We start from the raw sequence: 6,294 nt of genomic DNA, 5'->3' as shown, positions 1-6,294 counted from the left end.
ATGTGGGAAGTGTTTCACACGGGCACGGACCCTCCACCAACACCAGCGGACCCACACCGGAGAGAGGCCGTACAAAAGCACAGTCTGGAAGAAGAGTTTCAGAGTCCAGCTCCCTCCATCGACACCAGAGGACCCACGGGGTCAAGGAAAGAGCATTCACGTCGCGGCCCTTGTTTCACCAATCTTTCCACCACCACGCACAAGAAGTACAAGACAGACACCGTTGTATGCAGATGCCGAGACGTGTGTTCAGCTCTGGTTGAACAACTTCTAATCTCATGTGTGGACTCGATAAGAAGACCCACACGGGATAGCGGCTGTAGGAAGAGTTTCACAGACTGCATGAATGTGCAGAATGTGGGAAGGGCTTCACATGGGCAGGGACCCTCCACCAACACCAGTGGATCCACACTGGAGAGAGGCCGTACAAATGTTCAGACTGCAGGCAGAGCTTTATCAGAGAAATGTCACCCATTTTCAGTGTTTTTACATTTAATTCTTTCCTATTGAATTATTTTGAATAATTAATTAATTTTCAAACTGTATTAATATTGGCCTTTGCTGTATTTCTCCCTTTATGATGATACTTTGTGTGGAGAAGTCTGGGGTATAAGGGATTCCTGTGTGAATTGGGGACCAGGGACGGGTATCATTGCCGCATGTCCAACCCTCTCTAGACTGCTTCTTCCCACTGGGATAAACTGTCCCCACTGGGATATTCTGACTGTACGGGATCGCTGGGATCGGGACTGTTGTGATGCAGTCTGGTTATCGCACTGAGTTCATCAACACGGCGATTGATAAATCAACCACTTTTATTGTTGCCACAAGTCAGGAGTGACCCAAGGAGACTGTCATCCCTGCCCTCACTGCACTGTTGCATTTACCACAGTGGAGTTCCTTATACAACACTTAAGAAGGCATCCTGAAGCTTCCAGACCAACGTCAGCTGGACAACCTTCTGCCTCCGGTGTGAACCCAGATTCACAATGTAAACGTGGGCAGAGTCCGTTCACACCATCTGACGGAAGGAGTGGAATTGGGAAATCAGGTGATGTTCAAGCACGGACAAAGGAGAGACGGCATGAATATGCAGAATGTGGGAAGTGTTTCACATGTGCACGGACCCTCCACCTACACCAGCGGACCCACACCGGAGAGAGGCCGTGTAAATGTTCACACTGTGGGAAGTGTTTCACACGGGCAAGGACCCTCCACCTACACCAGCGGACCCACACCGGAGAGAGGCCGTGTAAATGTTCACACTGTGGGAAGAGCTTCACATACTGAGGTGACCTCCACCTACACCAGCGGACCCACACGGATTCTCAGAGTTCATTATAACTCACAAATCTGGGACACTTGGGAATTTGGTGCTGGATGGCAGATTTTCCAGGCTATTGCATGTTTTATTATTAGTCCACCTACATTGTTTAGTTTAGTTTAGAGAGCCCATCGAGTCTGCACTGACCAGCGATCCCCACATATTAACATTATCCTACACACACTAGGGACAAACTACAATTATACCAAGACAATTAATCTATAAACCTGTACATCTTTGGAGTGTGAGAGGAAACTGAAGATTTTGGCGTAAACCCACTCAGGTCACGGGGAGAACGTACAAACTCCATACAGACAGCACCCATAGTCAGGATCGAACCTGGGTCTCTGGTGCTATAAGGCCACAACTCTACCGCTGCGCCACCGTGCCGCCCCAAATGAAGCCGTTCCAATTGTTCCAACGAAGCCGACAACATCTTGCGGAACAGCATCACGTTTCAGTGTGGTGCAGCCCTTGAAGTTATCATTAATATGGGCAATTTCAGATAACCAGCCTTTCCATTTTGTATCAGAACTGGCCACATTATGTGACTGCATCAGTTCTGATGAACGGTCATTGATCTGAGAAGACATTTTTCAGAAGGTGTTTCAACATGGGGAAGAAAGGTCAGAGGGCTTTGGGCCAAACGTGGGCAAATAGGATCAGCTTAGAGGAGGCATCTTGGTCAGCATGGACAAGTTGGGCCGAAGGGCCTGTTTCTACAGGAGCGTGAAACATGAACTGTTTCTTTCTCCACAAGATGCTGCCCGACCGGCTGAGTATTTAAAGCATTTTCTGTCATTATTTCTTTGTTCCGTCTTTATCTTTAATCGTTGTCCAGCCCCGAGTTGACTTGTTTGAGGTGTAGATCGTCCCCAGTTTACGGACACAGTAAAGTACAGCCCGTACACATGAGCGAGTGTCTGGGAGACGGTGGGATGGATTTACCGGCTGCTGCGGGGCTGCAGGCATCTTCTGCCGTGTGGGAACTCTGTTCACGGACGCATGTTCCGCTTGGGAACGGTTCCCAGGAAGGGAACCCTGCCGTAACCGGGGGGAACGTCCTGCACCGTCTCCATAGCAACTTCTTGATGCATCTAATGAACATCCCAGGCCATCTGTGTGCTTCCAACACAACACCACGTCTCACAGTCACAACTGGTTCTCTGACTTCCACAGTCTGCAAGTTTTAAACAACACAGTTTCAGCACAATCTCACCCTACACCCAATTAACACATGTTGTATGTAGGAAGGAACTGCAGATGCAGAGGTTTAAACTGAAAACAGACACAAAAAGCTGGAGTAACTCAGTGGGACAGACAGCATCTCTGGAGAAAAGGAATGGGTGACGTTTTGGGTTGAGACTCATCGCCAGACTGAGATTCAGGGGAAAGGGAGACGAGAGATATAGACGGTGATGGAGAGAGATATAGAACAAATGAATGATATAAATACAAAGTAACGATGATAAAGGAAAGTGGCCATTGTTAGCTGAGGGCTCGGTGAAAACCAGTTATAGACAATGAGACTCAACAAGACAACTTTCAGATTAGTACAATGACTTGGGTGGGGGAGGGACGAAGAGAGAGGGGATGTAAGGGTTCAAGTTAGAGCTACCAATATTCATACTGCTGGGGCGTAAGCTGCCCAAGCGAAATATGATATGCATCGAAGTCCCTCACCCTGAGCACAGGATCGCCCCAGGGTTGCGTCCTCAGCCCCCTATTGTACTCCCTGTACACACATGACTGTGTGGCTAAGTTCAGCTCCAACTCAATAATCAAGTTTGCTGATGACACTGTGGTGGTGGGCCTGATCTCAGACAACGATGAGAAGGCCTACCGGGAGGAGGTGGCTGATCTGGCACTCTGGTGTCAGGACAACAGCCTCCTCTTGAACATCAAGAAAACTAAGGAGCTGATCGTGGGCTTTAGGAGGGCACATCATCCGAGGACATACACACCATTGAGGATAAATGGGAATACTGTGGATAGGGTGAGCTGTTTTAAATACCTGGGAGTCTACATCTCTGAGGATATGACATGGACATCACACACTGCAGTATTGGTGAGTAAGGCAAGGCAGCGCCTTTACCACCTCAGGCAATTGAGGAAATTCAGTGTCTCCGAGGATCCTCCAGTGCTTCTACTCAGCGGCTGTGGAAAGCATCTTGTCCGGAAATATTACAATCTGGTTTGGGAACTGCTCCGCCCAGGACAAGAAGGTTCTGCAGAGAGTAGTCCGTTCGGCCGAACGCACTATGGGAACTACACTCGCCCCCCTGCAGGAACTATACATCAGGTGGTGCAACTCCAGTGCCAATAAGATCATGGGAGATCACTTCCACCCCTGCAACGGACTGTTCCAGCTGCTACGGTCAGGCAAACGCCTCCGTTGCCATGTTGTGAGAACGGAGAGGTTGAGAAGGAGTTTCTTCCCAGTGGCCATTAGGACTGTGGTCCTATCTCAACAGGGACTAACTTTTACTGGACCACTCTACTGCTTTTTTTAAAATTGCTGTTTTTTTCCCTTTTTCCTTCCGCCCACAATTTTTAATATGTAAAAGAATGTGATTCTGTTCCATTCTGTTTGTAGTTTGTTTGGTTGTTTGTTTGTTTGTCTTTTTGCACAAAGTCCGCGAGCATTGCCACTTTTCATTTCACTGCACATCTCCTATGTGTATGTGATGAATGAACTTGACTTGACTTGATATGCTGTTCCACCAATTTGGTGATTGCCTCAATCTGACAATGGAAGAGGCCCAGGACAGAAAGGTCAGAGTGGGAATGGGGAGGGGAATTAAAGTGTTTGGCAACCGGGAGATCAGGTTGGCCCAGGCACAAACACATGTTGTACTTGCTTTATCTTTCTCATCGTATTATCAATCTTTACAACAATATTCCATTATTGGTGTGGTTTGCTAGCTGCACTGTGGCTGAGAGGAGGGCGCTGCAGAGAGTTATAAAAACTGCACAAAGAGCATCACAAACGCTCAACTACCCTCCCTGGATGACATATACAGGGCCCGATGTTTGGGCCGGGCCACAAACATCAAGCAGGACACATCCCACCCTGCCAATCACCTTTTCACTCTGCTACCCTCTGGGAGGCGATTCAGGTCTCTGAAGGCTCGCACCGGTAGACTAAAAAATAGTTTCTACCCATGTGCGATAAAATAACTTAATTCTAACAAACACTGGGGAAGCACAATATAATTCGGGGTGCAAGATAATGCGCAATATTCTTTTAAATTATTTTTAATACCTATTTATTATTATTTTTTTACTGATAAGTGTATATGTGAGTCAATGGCTGTTGTGTTTGTTCTTTTTAAACCGAAGGAGATACAATGGAATTTTGTTGCACAGTATTGTGCAATGACAATAAACGTATTCTATTCTATTCTATTCATTAGAGCAACAACAAACACAGCGCAGGAACAGGCCCTTCGGCCCACAATGTCTGTGCCGAACATGATGCCAAATTGAACATGATCCATATCCCTCCAATCCCAGCATATCCATGTACCTTTCCAAAAGCCTCTTAAACACCACTATTATATCTGCTTCCATCACCAGCCCTGGCAATGTGTTCCAGGCACCCACCACTCTGTGGAATAAAAATCTTTCCCCGCACATCTCCTTTAAACTTGTCTCTTTTTTACCCTCCGGTCGTTGAAATTTCCACCTTTGAGAACGGGTTTCTCAGTGACATCAGTGATATTTTAAACATTGAAATATTTTACTGTTCACTTTAGCTGCCTCTATCCCACTGACTAACGCATGAGAAACTGGTTCAAGCATTAAGGAGAAACCTTCCAGCAGATTATCAGTGACATATTGCATTGCATATTGTAAAAAATAGATTTATTACAAAACTTTCTTTATACTGTTGGATTAATTTCAGGAAAATTACTTTTCCTAACGTGCTGCTTTCAGCGAACTTCCTGTTCAGAGCAGATAAAATCGGGCGGTACTAGCTACAGAGACCCAGGTTCAATCCTGACTATGGGTGCTGTCTGTACAGAGTTTGTACGTTCTCCCCGTGACCTTGGCCAAAGGCTTGGATAGAGTGGATGTGGAGAGGATGTTTCCACTAGTGGGAGACAGTAGGACTAGAGGTTATAGCCTTAGTATTACAGGATGTTCCATGAGGAAAGAGATGAGAAGAAATGTATTTAGCCAGTGGGTGGTGATTCTGTGGAATTCTTTGCCACAGACGGAGGCCAAGTCAGTGGACATTTTTAAACCAGAGACAGATTCATGAATAATACGGGTGTCAGGGGTTATGGGGAAAAGCAGGAGAATGAGGTTAGGAGGGAGAGATCAGCCATGATTGAATGGCAGAGTAAACTAGATGGGCCGAATTGACCTAATTCTTCTCCTATCACATGACCTGCGTGTGTTTCCCCCGAGATCTTCTGTTTCCTCCCCCACTCAAACAACGTACAGGTTTGTAGGTAAATTGTCCCTAGTGTGTGTGGGATAGGGTTAGTGTGCGGGGATCACTGGTCGGCGTGGACTCGGTGGGCTGAAGGGCCTGTTTCCGTGCTGTATCTCTAAACTAAACTAAAATGGAGTCCCATCCCGAGTAGGCAGAACCTTCCCATTGAAACACTTACTAGTTACTTGAATCCCAGTAGATTACGACACCGCGTATCTAATCTCCTTTGATTCGTTGTTGGCCGGTCACAACATCAAAATCAACGTGTAAAGCAAAGAACCGCAGATGCTGAAAATCTGAAATAAAAATGGAAGAAAATTTTTAGCAAAAATATATAGTTTTGCTTCCAATTACTATTTCAATAGACAATAGACAATAGGTGCAGGAGTAGGCCATTTGGCCCTTCGAACCTGCACCGCCATTCAATGTGATCATGGCTGATCATCCCCCATCAGTACCCCGTTCCTGCCCTCCCCATATCCCCTGACTCTGCTATTTTTAAAAGCCCTATCTGGCTCCCTCTTGA

General features: G+C 46.5%; 1 long non-coding RNA gene across 1 annotated transcript; it reads right to left on the bottom strand.

Moving 5' to 3' along the window:
* Positions 1-1,369: 1,369 nt before the first annotated feature.
* Positions 1,370-5,978, bottom strand: LOC116969964. Its single transcript, XR_004410972.1, has 2 exons — positions 5,947-5,978; positions 1,370-2,504 (listed from the first exon to the last, which is right to left on the bottom strand). It is a non-coding gene; the product is annotated as an uncharacterized LOC116969964 (long non-coding RNA).
* Between the last annotated feature and the right edge of the window lie 316 nt (positions 5,979-6,294).

This window comes from Amblyraja radiata, unplaced genomic scaffold (genome assembly GCF_010909765.2).
Source record: "Amblyraja radiata isolate CabotCenter1 unplaced genomic scaffold, sAmbRad1.1.pri scaffold_443_ctg1, whole genome shotgun sequence".
Taxonomy (NCBI): domain Eukaryota; kingdom Metazoa; phylum Chordata; class Chondrichthyes; order Rajiformes; family Rajidae; genus Amblyraja; species Amblyraja radiata.
Note: the sequence above shows the minus strand (reverse complement) of the source record. Positions and strands in the feature narration are given on the sequence as shown.